Source organism: Pelodiscus sinensis, chromosome 10 (assembly GCF_049634645.1).
Source record: "Pelodiscus sinensis isolate JC-2024 chromosome 10, ASM4963464v1, whole genome shotgun sequence".
NCBI lineage: Eukaryota > Metazoa > Chordata > Testudines > Trionychidae > Pelodiscus > Pelodiscus sinensis.
In genome coordinates this window covers 23,707,450-23,734,607 of record NC_134720.1, presented here as the reverse complement: position 1 = coordinate 23,734,607, position 27,158 = coordinate 23,707,450, and the positions used below count along the sequence as shown (strand labels likewise).

The window sequence follows — 27,158 nt, the reverse complement described above, 5'->3', positions numbered from 1 at the left end:
TGTACAGGAAGGTGGCTCTGGAACAGCACCATGACCACATGGCTCTTCCTGCCACAGGCCTGCTCACCAATGGCACAGTCACAAGCCCTCCGAACTCTCTCCCCCCCCCCCGGCCTTTGCAGGGAGCCTCACCAAGGGTTACCCAAGCGGTGGACACACTCGTGGTTTGGAGCTGAGATCCTGTCCCTCCTCGAGCTGTGGGGCGAGGAGGAGACATTACAGGATCTCCACTCCAAGTGCAGCAATGCGGACATTTATGGCCAGATGGCCGAGTCCCTGGCGGAGTGGGGACACCCACCCTGAACTTTACAACAGGTCCAGAGTAAGGTAAAGTAGCTGTGCCAGGGATACATGAGGGCCAGAGAGTGCAGCTTGTGCTCCAGGGCAGGACCCCACTCCTGCCCCTACTACGCAGAGCTCCACCACATCTTGGGGGGTGGGAAAGCCATTTCCCCACCTGTTGTGGTTGACTCCAGCCTGGAGACACCCGTCGTCACCCAGCCGAAAGTGACTGAGGCGACACGAGGGACAGCAGCAAGACGACGACACAGCCACTGTGACACTGTCCCTGGAACTGGTTGCCACGAGCCAAGATGTGTCTCAGGCATTTTCTGCTGCTGGGAAGGGATCTTCAGGTGAGTGCTCTCAGTTTGTCACTCACACAGGGCAGGGAAGGTGGGCGCAGAGGGGGTGGGGTGAAGCATTGCTCGGCTTCCTCGGGCTAGACATCGTGCTGCAGTCTGCACGTGGAACCACGTGCAGTGTTATTGTGTACCACATGGACTCAGTAGGCAGCCCCTGAGCCTGCCCAGGCTTCTGTTCCCAGGCTCAGGGGCGGCTACACACACATCTGGTCCCAGGGTGGGATGCCCTCCCGCCACCTGCTACGGCTAGAAGCAGGCTAGCCACAAAGGGCAGGCACAACAGCAGACACACCAAGGAGTGCGCACACAGCACACAGGCTTGCCTGACGTGCAAGGCACCACCCGCTATTGCAAACAGCGCTGCGAGGCGCAGGTGTGTGTGTGGGCCCCAGGGAGGGCCAGGCTGCTCCCGGCTACTCTGTGAGCCAGGGGATCCCACTGTGGCTGTACACTTCCCTTGCCTTCTTGTCCACAGGGAGGTCAGCAGCCAACATGGTTCCTTGGGCACCTGTGAGGCAGGGCCTACTGTGCAGGTCACACATGGCCTTGCTCCCAGGACACCCCTCATCCTCTGGCTGGCCGGGGGGGGGGGGTCTCTTTAAGAGCAGGTCTCAGCTAGGCTTCGGCACCCACACTTGCAAGCAACTGATGTCCTAGAGACCCATCTGAAGTGGTTCCAGGTGGCCTTATATGCGAGCTAGCATCTCATCAGTGTGGACGCTCTCTTCCAAGAAAGCAGATCGCTTTTTCAAAGCGCTTTGGCAGTATGGGCACTCTCTTTCGGAAGAAGTTTTTTTGGAAGATCTCTTTCGGGAAAAGCTTTTTCCGAAAGAAGCCTGGAGTCTAGACGTAGCCTGATATGCTCCAGTCTGGAGGTGGAAGAGGAGGTGGAGCACAGGATTATGCCTTTCTGAGATGAAAGGAGTGGGTTGCTTATTAGACTTATAAATGCCACAAATAGATTCACTCTTCTCCAAAGCCCTGTGAAATGGTTAGACTATCAGCTGAATGACTTGATGGTTTTTCTGTATATGTAGCAGAGCTCCAGATGGCAGCATTAGTAATTGCCAGAGCCAGTTTTAGGCACCAGCAAAACAAACAGGTGCTTGGGGCGGCACATTGCCAGGGGCAGCATTCTGGCCTGCAGGAGGAGCAGGGTGGTGGGGAGCCCCGCAGAGGCTGCCACGAGCTGGGAGCTCCACGCCTGGCTGCTCGGAGCCTGTGCCTGGCCCCAGGGCGCTGGGAGGCGAGGGGAGGGTGGGGTGGGACGGGGCACTGGGAGGGCAGGGCACCTGGCCCCGGTGCAGGGGCTCGGTGGGTGCTGAGGCACAGCTGTGGCGGGGGCCCATCCCCCTAGTGGGGAGCCCTGCAAAGGCTGCCCCAAGCTAAGAGCCCCGCGCTCGGCTGCAGAGAGCCTGCACCTGGCCCCAGGGTGCTGGGAGCTCTGCATGGGCAGCCCCGAGGCGCGGTCCCTGCTCGGACGGTGGCGTGGGGTGGCTGCAGCTGGTCAGGCTGAGCCCGGTGGCTGCTTCTTCTCCTTCGCGAGTGTGCCCCCCCTGTCCCTGCCCGCCACCCCGCCTCTCGTGCACTTTCCTCGAAACTCTCCCTCCCCCTTTGTTCTCTCCCCCGCAACTCCCCTGACTGTGAACCCCCCTTGCCCAGCTATCCCCTCCCGGCCTGTGTATCCCTGCCCACTGTCCTGCACCCCCCCTCCTCTTTCCCCTCTCTTCGCATCCCCTGGCTTGGCCTCTGCCCAGCAACCCCACCTTCTGGCCTACTGCAACCCTGCTGGGACCCCATCGCCTCTTCTTCGCGCCCCCCCCCCCCCACCTGGATCCCCATCTCCTGTCTGGCTCTCTAAATTCCCCCTCACCCTACTCTCTTGGCCCTGAACCCTCCCCCCCTCCCCCACACACACACCTGCCTGGGACCCAGGTGATTCTCCCTCTCCTTTTGTCTGAGGAAGGGGAATGCTGGTGTTCCCAGTGCCCGTGTCCCCAAGTCCCTTCCTGTCTGGGGTAGGAGAGTTTTATTAAAATTGGAATTGTGATCCCATTTAAATAGGCTTTGCTTTAAATAATATACCTTTAAAATTAAATTAAAAATTGTTATGGCCTAAATTTATCATAACCTATTTAAATAACGTATTAATTAATTTTGAAAATTAAAAAAAACATGTCTCCTGTCAACTTTTAAAGAAATTCTACAAGTTCATTAGTGTAAGTATCCAGAACCAGCGTTTACATCAGCAGTAGCTTCTTCTGCAGGTGAAGAGAGAATGAGTTTATCGCTTTGGTTTATTCACCTAGTTCAATTCAATTATTAGTTCATTCACCATTGCAAAACCCAGAGTTAAGGAAGCAAAAACATTTGTTTTCCTCTTCTCTCAGTAAAAAACTGGTTATAAGAGAGTTCTAACACCTTGAAGAATAAATATGATGACTAGATTTGATGTATTAAATTCTCTATGGATATTTCCTTCATTTAATAAATGAATTTTAGATGCAAAATGTGTTTGGATACTTTTTTGTTGTGTCCTTCACATATAAGGTAGTTTTATTTCATACAAAAATTAAATGCTGGTTTTGTTTATTTTAAATAGAATTACCGTCCAGACAGAAGTAGGTGCAAATCATATGTTTTAAAAAAAGTAGCCACCACTTAGCAAATAATAAATGGGGTAAAACCTGTCTCTTAAGTGTTCCTATTACACACCATTTTGTAATAGAATAAAAATATAAAAATTAAGAATCTGATTACGTGTAAGTGACACAATTATTTGGTCATTTATTTAGTTGGTAGCTGTACTGAGGATACTCTCCTGGTTAGTAAATAGAAACACCAAATTTGGCGTAAAGGTTATATTTAGTTGTAAATCAACATGTTTTAAAGGTTGCTAATCAATAAGACTCAACCATCCTTTAGGAAAATATTTTAAAAGTATAATTTAAATGATTAATTGCTCATTTAAACCTAGGTTTTCTGCTTGCCAGTTTAAATCATGATTAAAATTATAGATTTAAATCAAAGCTATTTAAATCAATACACCTTGCTTCAGAGGCTGTTTGGTCCATCCCTGAAGGAGAAAGCACAGGGCTGCACTCATGGAATGGGTGCTAGGCTAGTGAGGTTTTGTTGTCTGGTGCCTGTCTTGTTCTGGACAGTTGAGCTGGGGAGTTGAAACAAAAGTTTTCTGAATCCCTTTGAACTGTCTCATTGTATAGTGAGCCTGATTCTTGTCCATGGACACCAAGAGTTGGACAGCTTATTTGTTGAGTCTGAGTGATTATAAGGCTTCTAGTAACAAAATCCCTTTTCAGAATGAGGAGTGGAACGGGACTGGGACTCCAGCACTAGGTGATGTGAACAGTTGCATGCTTTGGAAATTAACTGGCTTGCTGTGGATGAGCTGCCCTCCTATTGTCCTCACATGGGGAGTCCCTGGCACTCTCCTAGGAGATGAAAATGCCCCGGGGTTTGGACTCCCCCTGAAGCATGCGCCCTATCCCCCAGGAAGCCGCACAAGCTGCATTTCTGCGTGCACCCCCAGCAAGCCGTGCAAGCTGCATTTGCACGCAGACCCTCCCCGGACAAAAAAAGGGCGGCCAAAAATGTTTTTGCTTGGGGCTGCAAATAGTCCAAAATGTCCTCATGAATATTCTGAGCCTGGACTGCGTTCCTATGACAACTTCTTCAAACTTGTCCCAGATGTTTGGGGTGGGGTGGGAGGGTGATGGGCCTCTTGAGATAATGTCAACAGGGAAGAAAAGATTGTCTTGTTTACTTCATAATATTTTGGGGACAGTTCATTTTGGATGGGATTTTAAAATGTTCATTTTGTTCTTCAAAGAGAACAACTTAACTGTTGTAAACACAGCCAACACTGTGTTTACAACAGTATTCCCAGGGGTGGTTTTATTCAAGAAACTCATGGCATATACAGTGAAACCGAAACATAGTAAGGTTAAGGTAGTTAATTGTGTTAGTAGGAGATGGCAACAGCACAGGCAGTTGTAGCCCAGGATTTCAATCAGCAGTGGTTGCAATCTGTAGGCTAAATCTTCTGTTGGTGTAAATTGATGTAGATCCATTGATATCACCAATGGATCTTCTGCCCCTCCATTATTGATGCTCAAGAGCAGTGTGGTGTCAGCTATGATATCAATCATTTAAAAAACACAAAAAAGTTCACATGGTCTGAAACATGATATACTCTTATCTCCCATATATCCACGGTCTTTACTGCATCCAGTGTCTCGGGTTGTGTCTTTCAAACTCCGGAACTCCGCTGATTACTTTGAGATTTTTTTACTGTGTCTGGAGTAGGGGAAAGGAGTATGATGTCACTCACACAGTATCTGTATAAACTTATTTGGCCTGAAACTGGTATTTCTGCTATTTCCAAGACCTTCATCCAGCTGTGAGTAGGAGCTGGTCAGATATTAATGACTTGAAGGCAGCTTGTTCCCTGACCCTGAACAGGCTGTGTATGTGAGACAGGAATGAGAATGAGGGGGTGCAAGCATACTACAGCTCTCTGTGCAGTGGTGTTGGAAAAAGTGATTTAGTGCAGTATTACAGAATATCTAGGCAGACAAAGGACAGTCTTTGTATTCCTCTGCAGGCAAACCTTGCTCCAAAATACCTTCTAAACAGAGCAGCTGGCAGCACTGGTGGAGGATTGTGTTTGCAACCCCAAGTGCGACATTGCACCCACGCTCCTTCTGTGTTCCAGTGAGTTGTGAGAGGTGATATCTCCCATAAGCATAATGCCGTCCCAGAGCTCTGGAGTGGTGCTTCCCAACATAAATCAGTAGCTTAAGGGAATAATATTGTAGTTGCTTCAGCTGACAGATACCCCAGAGCAATAGGTATGCAAAGTATCTGTGAGAAATTGTGAAGCAGTTGGTCTCAACTACTGATAGCTACACCACTGCTTTGTATTAGTTTGATTTTCAAACGAGCTGTGTGTGTTTGGGGTTCATGCTCTAAACTTCATCTTTTAAAATTAATGATAGGCGTGTGGCACAGCCCATTTTTGTTCATGCCGTGATTCACAGCAGAGGCTGAGCTGTTCTGAACATCATTCTTGTAGATTTATTTCTGAGTAGCCTTGTGGTTCTGAGCATGTGCAAATGAATGCAAGGCAAGAAGCACAGACCAAATGTTCAAGACCCGCTGCATTAGTTCCATGGGGCTTTTAAATTTTTTCAGGAGAACTGACTTATAGCTCAACATTGAAATAAACTAAAAAAATTAAGTATAGAACACACTCAATTTTCAGTCTGTCTCCTGAAACTTGTGCGCTTTGACCCCGCTAGTTTTAATCTGAGTTATACTGTACTGTGTAAAAATATCCTTAGTTCTTCCTCTAAGTTATTGCTTTGCTGGAAAACCTCTCGCTCCTTCCCCCCTCACACCATCCCAATGCTACAGGATCAAAAGTTTGCACAGCACTTCTGCAATAAGAACACAAAGACAGTACCCATACACCTACACAGACTGAGCAATTAGCAAAACCTATTGTTTATCAAATGCATTAAGAACAGAAAAGCATCAGTGTGTGATGAATTAATACTGGCATTCATTTAGGCTTATGTAAAATAATGTATCATCTATTGTACTTAAATGTATTATAACACACAGCTCAAATACAAATTAGAACGCTATCAATAACAGATAGCATAGCCCATCCCTACCTTTGCCCTGCTCATTTGAATGCCATACTATGTTATTCTTTTCACATCTGTCACGTGTTCACCAGATGTCAATTTTCTAGTGGAAATATAACGATATTATGCCAATCTAGGCTTATATTCTTGTCCAAAGTATCATGTAACTAGACAAAGTGAGGCGTGAGGGAGACAAATGCAAGGCATCTGTTATTTAGTATGGGTACGTCTACACTACAGTGCTAATTCGAACTAACTTAGTTAATTCAAACTAAGCTAATTCGAACTAGGGCATCTAGAACTAAAAACTAGTTTGAATTAGCGTTTTGCTGGGTTGCATTTAAGGGCAGCTGAATCAGGTTCTGGTAGGGCATCAGGTCAGTAGTTGCTTTGTGTGGCTGCTGTCTGAGGCTATGTGAGGCTTGTGCTTAAAGGGACCCCCCGGACAGCCGGTTCTCAGCTTTTCCTGCTTGCTTGCCAACCTTGCCGAGGGACAGCAAAGCCTTGGTCTCTGTGCCCGTCTGTGTCGGTGCTTCCCTTTGGGGACGCCGTTGCAGGTGGCAACATGGAGCCAGAGCTCGCCCTACACCTGGTGTACTTTCTGGACTTGCTGCTGCAAGCCTGCCAGCAATGGCTCGAGGCTGCCTGGCACCACCTGGTGCACGTCAGCCCCCTGCCTCTCCGCCTGGCCACCCTGGGGGCCGTGGAGGAGCCGCGGCAGCGCCCCGGCACCGGCGTGCCCCGCCGCATCTGGCGTCTGGACGCCAGCAGCGACTGGTGAGACCGCATTTTCCTGGAGTGCTGGGAAGACCGACAGTGGACCCAGAACTTCAGGATGAGGAGGGACACCTTCCTGGAGCTCTGCGAGTGGCTCGCCCCTGCCCTGCGCAGAAGGGACACTCGCACGAGGCCCGCCATCCCCCTCCAGAAGCGGGTGGCCATCGCCCTCTGGAAACTCTCCACGCCGGACAGCTACCGATCTGTCAGGAACCAGTTCGGCGTGGGGAGATCCACCGTCGGAGCGGTGCTCATGCAGGTATGGCACTTGTTGGCCACTGCGCCGGGGGGGGGGGGCTGCGAGGAGGGGATGGGCCGCCCCAGGGACAAAGGGGGGGCGGGAGGAGGCAAAAGTGCCCCGCATCGGAGGGGTCGGTCTGTCCCGGCCATACTACACGCCGTCAGGGGGGTTGCTTCCGGGAGTGGGGCGCGGGGCACTGCCAGGGCACAAATGCTCCCAGCCACCTGGGCGTCCCACTGATTGGCGTTTTGCTGCGTCTCTCTCCGCAGGTGGTCAAGGCCATCAACCGGGTGCTGCTCCGCAGGGTGGTCCGCCTCGCCGACCCGGACGCCGTCATCCGGGGATTCGGCGCCCTCGGCTTCCCCAACTGCGGGGGGGCCATCGACAGGACGCACATCCCCATCCGTGCCCCGGAACACCAGGAGTCCCGGTACGTCAACCACAAGGGGTACTTCTCCATCCTTCTGCAGGCCATGTGTGACCACCGGGGACAGTTCACGGACATTAATGTGGGCTGGTCTGGCAAAGCACACGATGCCCGGGTGTACCGCAACTCCTCCGTGTGCCAGCGGCTGCAGGACGGGACCTTCTTCCCCGACCGCCACATCAGGGTCAGGGACATGGACATGCCCATCTGCCTGCTGGGGGGTGCCGCCTACCCACTGCAGCCGTGGCTGATGAAGCCCTACACGGGGCACCTCAATCCCTCCCACCAGGCCTTCAATGCCAGGCTGACCAGGGCCCGCATCATGGTGGAGGGGGCCTTCGGGCGACTGAAAGCCCGCTTTCGATGCCTCCTCACCCGTCTGGACCTGGCCGAGCACAACATCCCTCCCGTGGTGGCAGCATGTTGTGTGCTCCACAATTTATGTGAACGAAAGGGGGAGGCTTTCCTGCCAGCCTGGATGACTGAGGCTGACCGCATGGCTGGCCACTACGGTCAGCCCCGCACCGCCGCCGTCCAGGAAGCCCAGCGGGGGGCCGTCCGGATCCAGGAAGCCCTGCTGGAGAGCTTCCTGGTGGAGGAGGAGGAGGACTGAACTCTCTCTGCATGCCCCCCTGGGGCCTTCTTCCACCCTCCCCGCCCTCCTTCCCCTTTCCCCTCCCTACCTACTGTCAAATAAAGACACCTGTTTTTCAAACAAAAAGTCTTTTTATTTCACATAACTGGGGTGGGGGGAGGGAGGGAGGAAGAAGGGTGGGACAGGGGAGGGGGAAACCTGGGAGGAGGGAGCTGGAAGGGGAGAGAAGGGAGGAAGGGAAAGGAAATCTCAGGGGTGAGGGTCCGGCTGCCTCTCCTGTCTCGCCACACTGCGGGTCCGGGGGCGTCGGTGGGGAATGGTTGTGGAGTGTGGGGCAGGAGGGACAGGGGGTGTGGAGGAAGCAGGAGGGGGAGCTGGGGGAGCAGGGGGAGGAGGAGCAGCAGGAAGGGGAACAGGGGGAGCAGGAGCAGGAGGAATTGGGAAGCGGTCCAGCAGGCTCTGGAAGTGGCCTCGCAGAGCATGGCCCTGCTCCTCCAGGGCCTCCAAACTCCTCCGGCACAGCCTCAGGTCCTCCTGGACCCAGTGGTCCTGGAGACAGAGCTGTTGCTCCAGGAACCGGAGGTGCCGCCTCTGGTGGTACTCCTGGTTCCTGGCTCTCCTGCTAGCCCGGGCGCGGGCGGCTCCTGCAGGCGGGGTGGTGCGCCCTGCAGTCCCAGGTGCTGCGGCTGTGGTGCAACAAGAACAGCAGTCAATTACCCCAGGGGCCCAGGTGTGTGAAACCCAGCTCCCCTCTGCAAGGCCAGGGCCCCTGCAGGATCCCCAGCTGCTGCTCCGTGGTAGGCAAGGCCCAGGCGCACGGTCCCGGGGCTCCCTCTCGCCCCAGGCCCCCTTACACATAAGGGGAGCACGATGGTACTCACATGTGGATGCCTCCCCGGCCTCGGACGACACAGGCGAGCAGCTCTGTGGGGTGCCTCGGGGATCCCGGGTCCTGGACAGGCTGCCGGCAGGCTCCTGGCTCTCAGAGCCCTCCTCCTCCTCCTCAGTCTCCTGGAGCGGTCCTTCTGCCCCGGGGTCTATCACATCCCGGGGGGCAGGGACGGCATGAGCCCCCAGGAGGTGGTCCAGGGCGTGAAAGTGGGGGCAGGCCTCCAGATCGGCCCCTGGCAGGCAGGCCCGGGAGTAGGACTGCCGTAGGTCCTTGATTTTCCAGCGCACCTGCTCCCGGCTGCGCTGGTGGCCCCTGGCAGCCAGGCTGTCAGCCATGCGGCCGTAGACAGCCGCGTTCCTGTGGCTAGTGCGGAGATCGTGGACATTGGAGGCTTCCCCCCAAACCTCGATGAGGTCCACGATCTCCGCACTAGACCACGCGGGCGCCCGCCTCTTGCGGCCCCGTGCAGGCTCCTGGGAGCCGCCAGGGTGGTCCCGGGAAGAGGGGGAGGGCTGGGTGGCATCGGGTGGCTGGCTAATGGGTGTCAGGTGCAGGGTGTGCTGGCACTGGTGCTGGCAGCCTTGCAACTTGCACAAACTGTGTAGCCAGCACCGTGGCCCTTTAAGGGCTCCGGGGCTGGGAGGGGGGCAGTAGAGTTTCCCTGGTGTTGGCCAGAGTGGCCACCAGGGCAAGCTGGGAAGGGCTAGCCTCCCACTAGTTCGAATTAAGGGTCTACACGGCCCTTAATTCGAACTAGTAAGTTCGAACTAGGCTTAATCCTCGTGGAATGAGGATTACCTAGTTCGAACTAAGCGCTCTGTTAGTTCGAATTAAATTCAAACTAACGGAGCACTAGTGTAGCGCCTATGAAAGTTAGATCGAACTAACGTCCATTAGTTTGAACTAACTTTGTAGTGTAGACAAACCCTTCGAGACTAAGTTTAAATGCTGACTCTAATTCCCTCCTCTCTGGCCATGAAGAGCCTTTTAGCAACAGAACCAGTTTGGATGAGAAATAGGAACGGGAGTGTGCATTGGAGCATGCATACCTGCATGGAATGCAGTCCAGCTTCTCATAAGCTTTGTTCCAGTATAGGAAGTTGGAGGGGACTAATTACAACAGGAAGATTCTTTTGTTTATCTGATCCTATCCACCTTGTAAGGAGCCACCTACAAACCTGTAGAAGCAATATTGATGATTGGTCTAGTGCAGCCTCAACAAAATGACTTCCTGAATGCACTATAGTTTGCAATAAAGATTTCCCCAGTGGACACCTGGCTATATGCCCTCCATGCGTGTTTTCTCCTTGTTAACCAGCAAATGTCCTGTTTTAAGGCCACCTTTATTTTCTCTGTTCATACAGGATTTTTTAAAAAAATTAAGACTATACCAAGTCAGCATAGAAGCAGAATAAGCTGGTATGATTTAAGCATTTTTAAAAGCAGGGGCAGGAACTGGACATGGGGATTTTTCTGTACAACTGAATAAGTATGTTAAAATGTTTTTGTTCCCATGCCACCCAGATGGTAGAAAAAGACCCTCTACTGTTTTAAAAGGAAGGACTGTGCTCGTTATGCAAACCAAGCAACTTCCATCCCCAGCTGCAATAAGAAAGAAGAGCTGGTAAAATAGATACATGTAACTGAAGTCCCCTTGGGTATGTCTACACTACCCCCCTAGTTCGAACTAGGGGGGTAATGTATGCATACCAAACTTGCTAATGAAGCCCGGGATTTGAATTTCCTGGGCTTCATTAGCATAAAGCCGGCGCCGCCATTTTTAAAAGCCGGCTAGTGCGAACCCCGTGCCGCGCGGCTACACGCGGCACGGACTAGATAGTTCGGATTAGGAAGCCTAATCCCGGGCTTCATTAGCAAGTTTGGTATGCATACATTACCCCCCTAGTTCAAACTAAGGGGGTAGTGTAGACATACCCCTTGTGACTAAAATGGAGAACACGTGGCAGGGTGGCTCCAACCAAGCAAAAGTGAACAGGGTCAACTGTTCTAAAACCCTCCGGAGAAAACACAGACACGCACTCTGAAAAAACAAACATAGGAAAGGGAACCATTTACTTACGGAGGGATGAATGGAGAGAAAGAATGAGGAGGTGATAAAGGGATTGGTCAAGCAGGGTTACTTCCAATATGAGGCCCAGTGGTACCACTGTATGAAAGGATAGCTACCAAGCACTGTGTCTAGCTTCGGAGTTCAGGAACCCTGGGCAGAGTTCCATGCCTGGTTGCAAATCTTGGGTATTCTTGATTGCCTTCAAGAATTTTCCCCAACAAATCCCTCCAGTGCTGCCTTGTACTGTTCTCTGCAAAACCACACAGCGGGACAATCTTCCCACTTACCTAACTACAGCTGGCTTCCTTATTCCCAGTGTGGAGTCACCAGCCCCAGTATTCGCAGGACTGGGGACACAGGATACAGCTCCAGTGTCCTTCTCAGATGATGCATTCCTAACATGGTGCTCCTCCTAAGCCCCATTCTGGGGCTTCTTGGTCAGCCACTGTGTCCCTCCTGGGGTTTAGTCTGAGCTGCTTCACCGCCATAAGCACCTGCTCACCCTTGTCTGGAGTTACACACACACACTCAGTGGCCATCACTGTCAACCCCTTCCCCTCCTGAAACAATCAGTATTTCACCTTTGGGGAACAACCAGCAGTAGGGAGGCTGTACTCTCTAAGGGTGTGTCTAGACTACATGCCTCCTTCGACGGAGGCATGTAGATTAGCCAGATCGGAAGAGGGAAATGAAGCCGCGATTAAAATAATCGCGGCTTCATTTAAATTTAAATGGCTGCCCCGATCTGCCGATCAGCTGTTTGTCGGCAGATCGGGGCCGTCTGGACGCGATGCGCCGACAAAGAAGCCTTTCTTCATCGGCACAGGTAAACCTGGTTTCACGAGGCTTACCTGTGCCGATGAAGAAAGGCTTCTTTGTCGGCGCGTTGCGTCCAGACTGCCCCGATCTGCCGACAAACAGCTGATCGGCAGATCGGGGCAGCCATTTAAATTTAAATGAAGCCGCAATTATTTTAATCGCGGCTTCATTTCCCTCTTCCGATCTGGCTAATCTACATGCCTCCGTCGAAGGAGGCATGTAGTCTAGACACACCCTAAGCTCCATTGGGGTTATATGCGAGTGATGGGGGCTTGGGACTAAATAAGCCTTCAATACTGTATGTAAAAAACAGGGCTAATGAGAGAGAAATGTGTTTCAAAATTCACCTGTGCAGATGTCCTTTTTGGTCTTTGAAAAATAAATGTAGTTGTCTTTTGGCAATATGGTGTCCTTAATTATTTTCCATCTGAAAGAAAGAGAAACACATTGAAGAAATACTTTTGTCAACCTAATTATTTAGCACTATTGAAATTCTGGGAATCAAAACTATTTTATTCACTATGAATGGAATACAGCAATTTTATTGCAGTGCAGAGATGAAACTGTGCTGCCAGTGAAGGACCGCCACATGCATAGTCCTATATGGAACCTTTAGTCTTCAGTTCCAGAGTCCTCAAATAACCACAGCATGAATGCTTATTTCTGTTTGGTTTGGTTTTGACCAAGTTTTACTTCACAGAAAAATAAAATTGAATGACAAGCACCTCTGGGGCTCATGTGATTCAGGTTTTTGGTTTAAAGTATATACTTCTGGGAAATTTCAGTCTTTGGGTGAACATCTAGATTAATAAATACGGAGAGTCAAATCCCATAGTCTTGTAGATTTTTTTTCTTAGGAGAGACAAGCTCACACTGAGAGCTAATGCTTGTTGGTTTAATTACTAATATTCATTCCACTGTATGGTAAACAAATTAACCTAATTTTATGGAAAAAATGAACTGTTTGAGCAGATTGAAGTATTTAGTAAGTAAGGGTCTCTTCTCCTGCTGAAATTAATGTTTCTCCATTAACATCATTTGGAACAGGATCCATCTCTAGATGCTATGAATGTTCAGTGGGTTGTGATTCCCAAATGCTTAGAAAAAGTCCATCTTAAAGCTGTTAATTGTCCATTTCCACAGTAAGTGCATTATTTGCTGTAATGCTAATGAGGCTGCTTTATAGAATTTCAAAGATTTCCAAAGATTTTACAAGAAAGTTTAGAATCTTGAGAGAAAATCTAGGATACCATATGATTGTTCTTGCTTTACAGTTTAGGAAAGTTAGAACTTTTCAGATAGTAAATTATGTTTTTCTCCAACTTTACATTTGCCATAAGTTTAGCAGTTAAATACTTACCACTCTTTACCTAGTCAGGATTGCATGTTTGTGATATAAGGAGGCAATCTGCTACCCAGGTTTCCAGATGTACCATTGACTCTCCAATATTATTTGTTCTCTTTGTCCGAGTCCAAATAAAACAGTAAACCATCCAAATAATACAGAAACTGTCCAATTGAATATCCTCTCTCTCTTTCTCTCTCATATGGCTGTTCACATTATTAAATCTCCATAAATCTGTAGACCTCAACAATCTGTTTCCACAAACACTGAAAGGCTTATATATGCCTCAGAATAATTTCTTTTGAAGGACTTCCTTACAAATTGAATGAAGATTTAGTGAAATTCCTGTAGGCTTGAGAGGATTTCCTGGCAATAGCAAGGAAGACAAATTGGTTGGACTTAGTGGATGAAATTTGAACGTTTTTGGACATTTTGTGTGAAATGGCAGAAATTTGGACTTGTAGCAATATTTGGATTTAATATTAACAATCTGGAAACTCTGAGTTTAACGGGAGTACGAGCTAGGACAATGCTCAAAGCTTTCCATAAAATTCAGAATTGCCTCTTAACATGTTGATGTGCAATGACTATATCACATGTTGAACAAACATAATTTTTATTGTGTTCCTTTCATCGCTGTGGGCTTGATCTAGCTCCTATTAAAGTCCAGTAGAAAAACTGTTGTTAAAGCAGGATCAATCCCTAATGAAGCAGCTACTAAGGCTTTATCTAGACTGCAGGCTTCTTTCGGAAGAAGCTTTCCTGGAAGAGATCTTTCAAAAAAACTTCTTCCGAGATTGTCTACACAGCAAAAGTGCATTGAAAAAGCGATCTGCTTTTTCGAAAGATAGCGTCCTCACTGAATGGACGCTATCTCACATTTAAGCTGTGATTATTATGGATGGAGTAGCCTCCAGGGCACCTATGCTTTTTCCTCTTTCCTCTTCTTCTTTTGAAAGAACTCCCTCTTCCCCGTCCACACATGCCTTTTTCTGTAAGAGCTCTTTCAGAAAAAGGCTTCTTCTTCGTAGAAAGAGGTTTACCAATGTCAGAAAAACCCCTCTGTTCTTTCCTCTTTTTTTCGAAAGAGGAAGATTGCAGTGTGGATGTAACTCTGCAGTGTAGACATACCCAAAGTCTCATCAACTTCCTTAGCAATTGAGGAGACTTAGCAGCAAGCAGAATCAGTCCACTATGGAAGAGACCACCAGAGGTCTCTCTGTCAGAGTCAGTAGAGCAAAACAGACTGTGTACAGAGCAAAAAGTTACTGAGACTGCTGGATGATGGATTTGTTCATATCCTATGAACTGAATATGACTCCACTCCCACTTCTTTTCATTAAACTGATAACTAAAAATGTATGTGTTCTGGAATTGCAATTGTAATGAGCCAATTATTTTTTCCATGATTTTTTTTTAAATTATAAGTTTTCCAGGAAAATATGTTGGCTTATTTTTTGAAAGCCACTATATATAGCCACTTATGCATCTGATGAAATGGGTCTTTGCACATGAAAGCTTATGCTCCAATACATCTGTTAGATTGCAGGAGGAGTATTGGTAGTCCAAATTAGGGGCTTTAGTTCAAACTACCTAGCCTGTGCCACGTGTAGCCATGGGCAGGGACTCTGAACTACTGGGCATTTAAAAATGGTGGCGCCCGGGAACATGCAAATAAAGCCTGGGATATTTTAATCCCGGGCTTCATTTGCAAGTTCGAATGACTACATTAGCCACCCTAGTTCGAACTAGGGTGGCAGTGTAGACATACCCTAAGATGCCACAGGACTCCTTGTCACTATATATATAATTTTTATTAAATCTTAATCTTTAAATTTCTGGGTTTTTATTGAAAACCCAGAAAGTTAACATTCCCTTTCTCTCCCCTCCAATAAAGATGTGGAGTTGTGTGTGGGGGGGGGTTGTGTTTTTTTTTTCCTGTTGAAAAAAGTTTCAATTAACTGCCCCCTCCCCAACACACAATCAGTTCTATTGATAACATGCCAGAGATTTAGCAAGAGAAGATGGGGGGGGGGGGAGGGCATTGTCCTCGGGCGCCACATTAAAGTGACACAAATTTAGTCTCTTCCGCTCCCTCTGTCATCTCTCGCTTGCTCCTCCTCTGCCTACTCCCACTGTCTGGAGCTTCCTCCCCGCCTCTCTGCTCCCAGCCCAACCCTCCTCCATCTCTTCCAGTGGGTTAGTGCATGAGGGGGCCTGTCCCAAAGTGGAGGGGGTTGGGGTGAAGATGCAGTACAAGCTCCCTCGCCTTCTCCCAGGGTCAGGCTCAGGCTCAGGCTCAGCCGAGTGCCAGGTTCGGGTGCAGCAGAGGCGGGGTGTGTGTGTGAATTTTGTCTTTGCACCCGGGTGCATCACACCCTTGCTATGCCTCTGTAACATGCTGACTTCTTTAATACTAATGAGAGGAACTGCATGGTGCTATGGTGTGGTGGAAGAAACATTCTTAGGAGAGGGAATGTGGGTACTGAGTGGGAAAACCCTTGGGTGCTACCCCCATTGAGAGCTCAGAAGTTCACTTTAAAGTAGCTGGGGAATTGAAATTGCCCTTCCCCTCAGTACATTTCTAAGGTCTGTAAGCTCAGAGCAGATCGGGAGTTTTATTTCTCAGAGCAGCTGTGGCTGCAGTTCTGGGTCCCTTCCTGCAAGGCCTGCTGGGTAGGGCACAGTATATCAGGAATTCTGTAATCTCTGAAGAGAGTTGGAGGAAGCTGGAAGAGCTAGAAATCCCCCACTTGCATTTTTACATGTTGGACCTCCCTGGTCCGGCACTTTCGGGACCTGAGCAGTTCTGAACAAGAGAGTGCTGGACCAGGCTCAGACCACTGGGCTCTCCTGAGTGGTCATCAGCCTTCTGGCCAGGCTCCCCTCCTGGCTTCTGGACCTGGCCACCAGGCTCCACTGCCCCTGGGTTACTGGCCTGACTCTTTTCCCAGCCTGCTAGATGGGCTCCCTGCCCCCAGCCCACCAGATGGGTTCCCTGCTCATAGACTGCAGGTGCAACTCTGTCAGTGGGGCTTTCTGCAGGGGCACTGTGGTCCAGCACCATTTGTGATTGCTGGATCCAAGAGTTTCAACTGGTGTTGTCATTTTATTGGCTCATTTTGGTACATTGGAATATTTTGTTAGAAAAATAATATGAAGGCAGCCTGCTAGCAGAGACCATGCTTTGTCCCAAGAACTGGATGTAGCCATTGTTTGAGGGGGGACTGTATATTAAATGAATTCCTCTCGGCTCCTTAGGAAATGATTGATGAAGTGGAAAGTCCTTAGCAAGGAAAACTTGTGTCTTTTTTTTAAAAGGCACTTTTTACAGATTGATTAGTCCTCTCTGTGTAATGCATGGAGTAAGAACTATATGAGTAAAGGTTTGCAGGAATGGTTTCACAATAGTGGCAAATCTTCCATTTCACAATGCAAGTGGGGATGAAATGACTATTGTGTTGATCCTGCCGCTGTTCTTGCTTCTTGAAGACGATGGAGACTGCTGCTGTATAGTGGAAAACCTTGAGAACCCAATGTTACTGGTGGAAGTATCATAAAGTTCATATGTAGAATAAGATAAGACAAACTAAGTGCTGACAAGTAGGTAGGCTCTATGGCCTAATACAGCGGTGGGCAACACATGGCCCCCGGACCGGATCCAGCCCGCCAAACTGTTGGATCCAGCCCATGGCCCACCCTGCTAAGACCATTCAAAACAGCTAGTGACTTCCCTCCCCCAGGGACACATGATGCCTAGAGGGAACCAGCAGCTGTTTTAAACAGAGAAGCGCATTGCTGGCAGTAGTGGTGGGGGACAAGAGACTTCACGTGCTCCCCAGCTCCCAGGCTAACCATCGCAGCTGGGAGAAGGGCATATAAACGCTCCCTCCTCCCCTCCCCCATGGTCGTGCGGTGCCTAGAGGGAACTGGCAGCCATTTTGAACAGCTGGTGGCTCTCTATGCTCTGCACACCCCTGGCAGGGGGAAGGAGGGGAGACTTTGCATGCTCCTCTACCCCAGGCCAATCAGGGCAGCACATGAAGTCTTCTCTGCCCCCCAGGCAGCATGTAGAAGGAGCTGCCAGCTGTTCAAAATGACTGGTAATTCCCTCTAGGCACCACATGACTCTGGCAGGGGGCGAGAGAGTTTGTGTGCTCCCCTGCCCCCAGGTCCTGCTCCCAGCAGTGATGGTTGGCGAGGGGGTGGGGGAGGATGTGAAGTGTCAGATGCACAGCCCTGAGCAGCACATGGAAGGAACCCCCTTAAGCAGCCTGGGGCTGCTGCAGGAGGGTGTCTGCCTTGGGGACCCTGTTGGGCTGCTGGCTGGGAGCTGCCTAAGATAAATGACTCCTGGTCAGAGTCTGCCTCCAGCACCTCAACCTCTGCCTCTTGCACTCCAGCCCCTCCCACTTCCCAACTCTCTGCCCCAGGTCACCACCCCTGCCTTGGTCACCACCCAAATCCTCTGTGCACACATCCTGCCCTAGGTCACAATTTCTTCTCAGACCTATACCCCCTGCTACGCTCCTCCCCCAGGTCATAATTCACTCCTGCACCCCCATCCTCTGCCCCAGGTCACAACCCCCTATTTCACCCAAACTCTCTCTCGGACTCCACACCCTCTCTTGCACCCTGACCCCTACCCTGAGCTCCCTTCTGTAGCCAACCTCTGTCCCAAACCCCACACCTCCTCTATAGAGAAGTGTGGCCCTTGATCACTTTCCAAAATCATGCAGTGCCCCCCACACCTTAAAAATTATTGCCCATCCCTGGCATAACAGAATTTAGAGACGGAAAAGACCTTGAGTAGGATCCTGGCAACTTTGAAATGAGTAGGAGTCTTTCCATTAACTGCTGTTGTGCTGAGATTTCGCCCTTAGGATTCAATATAGGCAGACTGGTCTGTGAAGTAATGATAAGGAATTATTTGTGTATAAATTAATGTATCTCGTATAAATGCAAATTGTTTTTTATCTCCTCCGTATATAAATATACTGCTTTAGTTGTCTCTTTTTAAAGTGTTTAACTTCAAGCCGATGACTTCATATGCAGTAGGGTATGTAATGCTGTTTCTATACTGTAAAGCATGAAACCTAAAAAGCTTCCTTCAGTCAAATATCTTCCACAGAACTTTGACCTGTCAAAAGGTTTCATTTCATGTAGACATTGCTTTCCTGGATTGTTATCTATTTGGTCTCTGCAGGAAGAGGTAAGAAGAGTTTATCGCTAATAACAGGGGTGTTTCTTCTGCAAGTAATGAAGCTTTACAGAAGATTCAAAAGAGCTACTGAGGTCTGTTTTTTCAAAAGAAACTCATTTTTGCCTGCTTTCTCACTTGCAGGGATATCTGGTTTTGTGGGTAAACTCAATTTATATGAACATGTAAAATAAAAGAAATGCCATTGATGAAGCAGTAATAACCTTAACTCTCACTCTAGTGCCTAAATATTGCAGAACACCTAAAGTGCTTTTTTTATGGGAGCTAAAAGGATAGTTTAAGACTATAAGTAATTCTACACAACTTAGCCTGATTATGGAACTATAAAGAGCAATAATGCAATATAGTAACAATTTTGTCCATCCATTTACTAAACTGGTGATCAAGGAAATACAACACATATCTTCAGAGATTATCAAGGCTTCTTTTTTCCTATAATGCTTTCTTCTGATATACCAGATTCTGGCCAAATATTTTTTCCATTGTTTGCACATGATCCTCTGACTATGTGTTTGATGATGGTAGGTAAGATGACTGATAGAAATTGGAAATTTTAGCTTTTATTTCCATTCTCTTTGGTACTTCTATTTCCCTGATTTCATTATTTAAATTATTTTAGTCTGTTAAAGTCTCCTTTTGCTAATACCACTTTGCCGATGAATGGCACTTTTCCATACCTCGTGCCACTTTCTTGTTTTAAGCCAGCTTTTTTGAAAGTGTCTGGTGTCCACTAGTAAAGAGATTAACTACAGCCCTTTCTTACCCCTTTCTTAAATGGTTTAGTTTGTTTATTAGCATGGCTTATTTTGAAACAGAGCATCTACACAGCACTTATTTCAAAATAGAGCACTGTTCCTCTGACTTCTCTTATTCCTCATACAATGAGGATTACAGGAGTTGCAGTAAGAAGTCCTCCAGCTTGACAGTATTTTGCCACTATTTCAAAATAACTGCCTGCAGTGTAGACGTGGACTAAGTTATTTCGCAATAGCACTAGTTATTTTGAAATAGTGTTGCAGTATAGACGTACCCTTAGTTATTACTCCCTACTGTCCCCTCTTCACTGAAGTACTATCTTCCTTCAACCCAAATATAAACTAAAAAGCTTTCCTTTGCTTTTCAAAATGGAAACAGATACACAAAGCTTACTGATTTGTGAAATTCTGAGTTTACATTTCATCACTCAGAAAATTCCTTATTTACAGGATCATTACAATTTCTGGAATGAAACTGTCATTCTCTGCCAATGTGCTACTGTGAGTTCAGAAGGACACATGAAACTCAAGCAAAATTCTCTGCATTGTATTCACTAGGGCACAAGAAAAAGCTAGGGTAGGATGCCATCCAAAGTCTCATGAAGTGGCTAAAGTTGAAACAAGAATAAACCCCCAAAAGTTCAGAGATAATTTGAGACTCCGCTTTGGCTATTTCCCTGGCATCCTCTTTGGCTGATGTTCCTTTCTGGTTACTCATCCTGTTAGCTCAGATGCAAGCGACATGTAAGTATCCAGCAAACATGCCACGACAGCAAAGTCTTAATTTAATTTATTCAGTGGTTAGTTACAATTACAAAAATCTGTCAAATACAAAATAAACCCTGGCAATCCCAGTTTATCTGCAATGAAAACAACACTTTAAACAGAAAATAAAATAATAACCGCTGTTGCTGGGTCATGTCTGTTAATTGTAGAGCTTCTGTACAACATCTGAGTTCTATTACCACTTGGAAGTGACATGTATGACCATTTCTTGACTGAATACTAGAGTAAAGATTAATGGCTGTGTAGTGCAACTCCTTTTCTTAATTTGCTGGGGAGGTCAATGTGTTTAGCCTAGTCTATTGAGCAAAAGAAGACTGAGGCCAGTGATCAGGCATCGCTATGGATATACATCTTTGTCTGAAAAAGAACAAGTTGAGCTAAAAGTAATGCTTTGAGTCTGTATTTCTGCCATCCTGTGATCAAATTAAAAATCTGATAAAGATTCATTATAAACTGGCACATTCAGTGTGAAGGGATGTGTAAGTGTTGTAATTAGGCTAATTCCCTTATGCGGGATATCTTCTCTATAAATATTTAGCTATACAAATAATAGAACCTGATGATTAATTATTCATTCTCAAGTGTGAGTGTATTTATAGCACTTTTGTAACTCGTTCACATATCCACACCTCTCTGGATGTGGTAAAAATGCAGCCTTATTTGACATAGGGTGATACAATTCTGTTCAGTACAGGAATACTTTTATAGATATTTCAAGTAGCCTGCAAGCATAATTTCTCACAGTGAAGTAAATAGCCTCCCCATTTACACACTGGGGCAGGTTAGTTTCACCTGACAGCAGTGTTCAGAACTCAGGAAACTTGCCCTGCAGGCTTTGGCTTTAACTGCTGCACAAGTGGGTCTTGAACTATGTTCATCAGACCAATAGTGATTCTCAGGGTGTGTCTAAACTACATGGCTCCGTCGATGGAGCCATGTAGATTAGGCTGATCGGCAGAGGGAAATGAAGCTGCGATTTAAATAATTGCGGCTTCATTTAAATTTAAATGGCTGCCGTGCTCTGCCGACCAGCTGATGATCAGCTGTTTGTTGGCAGATCGGGGCAGTCTGGATGCGCCACTGTCGACAAGGAAGCCTTTGTCGACCGGTGCAGGTAAACCTCATTTCAGGTAAATGTCGCAGTTTCATTTCCCTCTGCCGATCAGCCTAATCTACATGGCTCCATCAACGGAGCCATGTAGTTTAGACACACCCCTAGAGCCCTTCCTGGTGGTGAGCAGAATGAAACACTTTCACAGTCGAATGATGAAGGATTAAAGGGAGAGTGGGCTAATTCATGTGACATCCACAAAGGCTACTCATGTAATGAATGAAAAATTAAGGAAATATTGTGAGCCCCTCCCTGACCCAGCCTGTATCCTTTTAAGACTCTCTTTTATTTGAAATTTCAGGCTGCAGAACTTCTCACTATGACCTTAATCTATGCAATAACCAACAGCAAGCACTGAAAACACCTCCCCTCCCCCCCCCCCCCCGCCAACTTCCTTACATCTCTGGCTCTCATTGGGGACACCATCACCTCCTCTCCTGGCTCAGATCCCAGAAGTTTATTCCTAGAATATACTCTTGGGTTGGTTATGCAATTATCTGGTATTCTAATGAAACACTGTAAGGCCAGAGGAATGTTTAAGCAGAGGAATTAGTAATACACAGAAAACACATTAGTACCTGGGGTACTGTGAGTTGAAAGTTGTCTTGTTGATTCTTTGCATTATTTACAATCCAAAATGTATTGTTGTATGTCAATTGCTTAGTTAGATGAGTTTAGTAATTCCAGTTAAAAAGGTTCTAGAGCAGGGTGTGAGCCAAACACAGTTCACCAGTGTTAGCCCCTGGCGGGCCCCCAAATGCTTTATTTACCTCTGTGTCATCAGGTATGCTTGTTCACAGCTCCCGTTGGTCATGGTTTGATGTTCCTGGCCAAAGGGAGTTGTGGGAAGTGGCACTTTATATTTGGAATATAAATATAGTACTTACATGTCACTGCATAGCACTATAAAGAAGTCTAAACAAGTTATCTGTATAAAATTTTAGTTTGTGTAGACTTTGCTAGTGCTGTTTATGTAGCCTGTTGTAAAACTATGCAAAGATCTGCATATCAAGGGGTATGCTGGTCCCTGGTTGAGACTCATTGGTGGAGACAAGTCCTGTGATTTGGTGTAATTTTTCTTGGCGTGGTATTGTCTTGGGGAGCTATTTGTCCTCGGTTGATGTTTTATATTGTGACAAATCCTCAAGGTGAATGCATGCCTGTGAAGATGGTGCTGCCAGGAAGCTTTGGCTCCCTTGACTATGGGATGCTGTCCGAGGAAGAAAGACTGCTAATCAGAGATGAAGTCCACCTATCAAGGAAGGGGGATGGCATATCTGGCTAACTTAATGAGGAAGGCTTTAAACTAGGTTTGATGGGGGCTGGTGACCATAGCCCAGCAGTAAGTCAAAAACACAGAGACCAGGGAGAAGGGTCAGAAAGTGTGTGTGTGTGGGGGGAGGAGCATGGACTGTAATAGTAGAGATAAAGGAAATACAAAATAGAAGCATGTGTGAGGGGGGGAAATAAAATCAGTATTTTGGATGTCTATACTAATGCAAGAATCATGGGGAATAATCAGGAGGAACTTGTAAAGCTAGTAAATAAACACAACTATGACACAGTTGGCATCACAGAGACTTGGTGGTATATAGGGCTACAGCTTGTTCAGGAAAAACAGACAAGGAAAAAAGGAAGGAGGTGTTGCTTTATATATTACAATCTATACATTTAGACTGAGGTTGAGATTGAAATAGGAGACAACGGTGATGCCATAGTAGGGGTCTACCTGCCTAACTGAGAAAAAGAGGTGAATGAGGCTTTTTATAAACTAAGAAAATCATCTAAAGCACAGGACATGGTGGTGACCTGGCAATTCAATCACCCAGACATCTGTTGGGAGCATAACACTGCAGGGCACAGATTATCCAACAAGTTCTTGGAATGTATTGGAGACAGAGGGTTTTTTTATTATTATTATTTCAGAAGGTGGAGAAGCTACTGAGAGAGGCTGTTCTAGATTTGATTTTAACAAATAGGCACCGATTGAGAATTTGAAAGTGGAAGTGATCATGAAATGGAGTTCATGATTCTAAGGAATGGTAAGAGGGAGGCCAGCAAAATAAAGGCAATGGATTTAATGAAGGCAGATTTCAGCATACTCATGAAGTAGGTAGGTAAGGTCCATTGGGAAGCAAGTCTGAGGCTTTGTCTACACTGCAGTGTTTTTGTGCAAGAAGCTTTTTGCAGAAGAGATCTTCCACAAAAACTTCTTGTGCAAAAGTGCGTCCACACTTCAAAAGCGCATTGCAAAAGCTTTTGTGCAAGAGAGTGTCCACACTGCATAGACGCTCCTGCGCAAGAAAGCTCTGATAGCCATTCACAGAATGGCCATTAGAGCACCTGTGCTTTTTCTGATAGGCTCTTTTTGCACAAGAAACCCCTGCGGAGTGTCCACACACACCTTTTTGTGAAAGAGCTGTAGCGCAAAAAGGAGTTATTCCTCATGGGAATAACTTGAGGTGTGGACGCTCCACCGGTTTTTGCACAAAATGGCCATTTTTATGCAAAACCAAAGGTCCACCTAGCCCAGCATCCTGTCTGCTGACAGTGGGTAATGCCAGATGCCCCAGAGGGAATAACCATCACATGATCCTGCTCCTGTCATCCAGTTCCAGACAAACAGAGGCTAGGGACACCACACCTGCCCATCCTGGCTAATAGCCATTGATGGACCTAACCTCCATGAATCTATCTTGCTCTTTTTTGAACCCTGTTAAGGTCCTAATCTTCACAACATTCTCTGGCAAGGAGTGCCACAGGTTGACTCTGCACTGCATAAAGAAAAACTTCCTTTTGTTTGTTTGTTTGAAATCTGCTACCTATTCATTTCATTTGGTGACCCCCAGTTCTTATATTTTGGGAACAATTAAATAACTTTTCCTTATTTACTTTTTCCACACCCGTCATGATTTTATAGACATCTATCATATCCCCTTAGTCTCCTCTTTGCGAAGCTGAAAAGTCCCAGTCTTTTTAATCTCTCTTCAAATGGGGCCTGTTCCAAACCCCTAATCCTCCAAGCCCTTTTCTAAAGGTTTTCCAATGCCAATATATCTTTTTTGAGATGAGGCAAACACATCTGTATGCAGTTTTCAAGGTGTGGGCATACCGTAGTTTTATATAGAGGTTTTATATGTGCTCTTTCTTCTTCTCTATCCCTTTTTTTATGATTACTAACATTCCAGTTGCTTTTTTGACTGCCACTGCACATTGAGTGGATGATTTCAGAGAACTATCCATAATGACTCCAAGATCTCTCTCTGGACTGAGGAAAGCTGATAGTCTTGAAGGCCAGTGTGATGGGACTGCTCACACGAGTAAGATTATTCTGCTGTGTAAGCATTTGCAGGATCACACCTTAAAAATGCAGCCATCAGAAATACAACACACAATGGTTCCAAAAGCAACTCAGGAAGTGAAGACCAGCAATAGTATTATGGTCTTCCTGGGGGAAATCTTAATTCAATATCTTTTTATAAAACAAAATGGCATCATCTTTAAGCATTTCACAACTATTAAATTTAGAACTTGTGAAGAAATATAGGCATTTTCTTTTACTGAAATATGCTCCTAATTTTTGCTTAGTGATAGATTCCTTCAGTAAACTTTACTATGAATATTGCTATTTGGAAGACATATTTTCTGACACCTTTATAAACATTTCTAAGAAACTTTGGAACAATGTTGGACTCTTCTGTTCCTGGCAGGCTTCCACGAAAGATCTCACATTCACTAAGTAATTTCTCCACAGTGTACCTCTCTTTCCCTTTAGGATTGCTCACAAAGTCTCCATTTCAAGGATGAAGGTCACTGAAAGTACTAAATCTACCCATTCACTAGTGTTTAATTCTATTATCCCAGTTAATAGATGCTTCTGAAGTGGTAAATATTACAGAAAATGATGCAAGCATTTTCCTGCTAATTCTGGTTTATTGTAAGACACAGAAATATTGGATTTTGATGGCTTTGGATTTAAGACATTAGACCACAGCTGGAGTTATGCAAAACCATAACTCACTCATTGTTATACCCTGTGAGACCTGAATTATCAGGTTATCCAAGTCTTGCATCACTTTATCTAAATATTTGGATACTCATAGGAGAGGGGACTTGAATTTAGGCATCCACCTCCTTTATGAGTAGCTTGGCCACAAGGCTTTAGAATATTCTGGGATAGGTCTCTTTCTCATAAAGCTGTTTCATTTGTGTATAAAATACTTGACTAGTCTTTGGATGATGTGATGTATGCATGTGGGGAATGAGTCTAGCTTGGTGGTTAGGAGACTCACTTGGGAGGTCAGAAGGCCATGCTCAGATCCTGGGAAAAGGGGAGATGTCTATTATCCAGCCTGCCCACCTCTCCGGCAATATGCGAGTCTCTAGATCTGTGGTCTCTAGATCTGAATCCACATGCTGAATATAAACTCCTGTGTCTATCCATTTTTGGAATTATCCAATTGTCTTGATTCTCATGTGCCCTAAGACCCCCTTTACACCACTCAGGCAGTGTATGGCAGCTGTAAAGTGGGAGTAAATCCCACTCATAATGTGGTTTGAGAACATGGAGATAGGAACTACCAAGGGTTGCACAAATCAGATGTTGGTCGCATCAGTCCAGCAGATATTGGGATGAGTACTACAGGTAAATGCTTCAAAGGAGCTCAGGGATGCAGCTGTTGTTAATCTGCAAGGCAAAGTAAGGACGAACGGCCAGGAGAAGATTGTTTGTGTGGCTAACAGACCAAAACTGTCAGGGAGCTGACATCCAGTTAAGCATGAACATGTCTTCCTCACAGTGGAAGGGACAAAGTGTTAATCCTGTAAACATTGGAAACCATCACACCTCTCCTTACCTACTTGTATGGGTGAATAGCTCCTGATTTCTCCACCATGGCTGAGAGTAAAGGGGTACTTACCCCTCTGAAGGGCTAAATAAAGGCTTTGAAAATCATATTACTTCCCTCTCATACAACACTTTTTATCAGTACAGCTTTGCATGTTTTCATAGAAAGGAAACCAAGACACAAAGTCCAAGCATATCGGTGGCAGAACCAAGCACAGGTCCTGAAGCCAAGGCTATCTCTCTGATCTACACTTAGCTGTTTTCCTCTTCTTGTCCACTATTTGTACAGTCCCTAGCACATGAGGCCCCAGGGTACTATTCCAATAAAAAGACCAATGACTAGAAATCATAGTGCTGTGGAAACTGTAGCTGTATATAGCTGTCGGAGATACTTAAATAATATTTATACTTGCAGAGAAGGTATATGGGAACTTCAAAACCCTTAGAAAGAGAACTGATTACAGTAATTGAAAAACCTTGTATTTCCTTACAGGTGAGTTTTGAGAGTAGAGATCTTTCTCCAGTTCTTCCTCCCTAGCCTTTTTTTTTCCCCTGAAGGGTTCATTGTTCAGTTTTAGAACCTTGTGATTAATGAGGTGCCCTTAATGAATATCTCTATCTAAGTGCTACACTGCCTTCTTTTAACACTGCATTTTCTCCCTTCCTGTAGAGTAGATGACTGTGTAGTCTATTGGATTTCAGACCCCCCTTTTTTCCCCTAGATAACAATATGTGGTATATTTTTCCCCTCTCTGAAACATTTTTGTGTAGGATTGCTTTTCTCCATTTTAAGTTTTTTATTATATTGGGACTCAGTGAAAATAGTTTTGATGTGTACAAACTGGATATGACTGAAATATAAAAAGCATCTTCAGTTTCTATTAAACCACTAATTACTGTGATGATTTCAGTTAATTCATTACAAATGCCAATTACATTTTGAAACCGAAAAACTG

General features: G+C 46.5%; 1 long non-coding RNA gene across 1 annotated transcript in view; it reads right to left on the bottom strand.

Moving 5' to 3' along the window:
* Positions 1–12,493: 12,493 nt before the first annotated feature.
* Positions 12,494–27,158, bottom strand: part of LOC142830855 (uncharacterized) — a 55,405-nt gene continuing 40,740 nt past the window's right edge. Inside the window, exon 4 of the long non-coding RNA XR_012906384.1 lies at positions 12,494–12,565. This is a non-coding gene — a long non-coding RNA (uncharacterized LOC142830855). The remainder of the gene's footprint in view (positions 12,566–27,158) is intronic.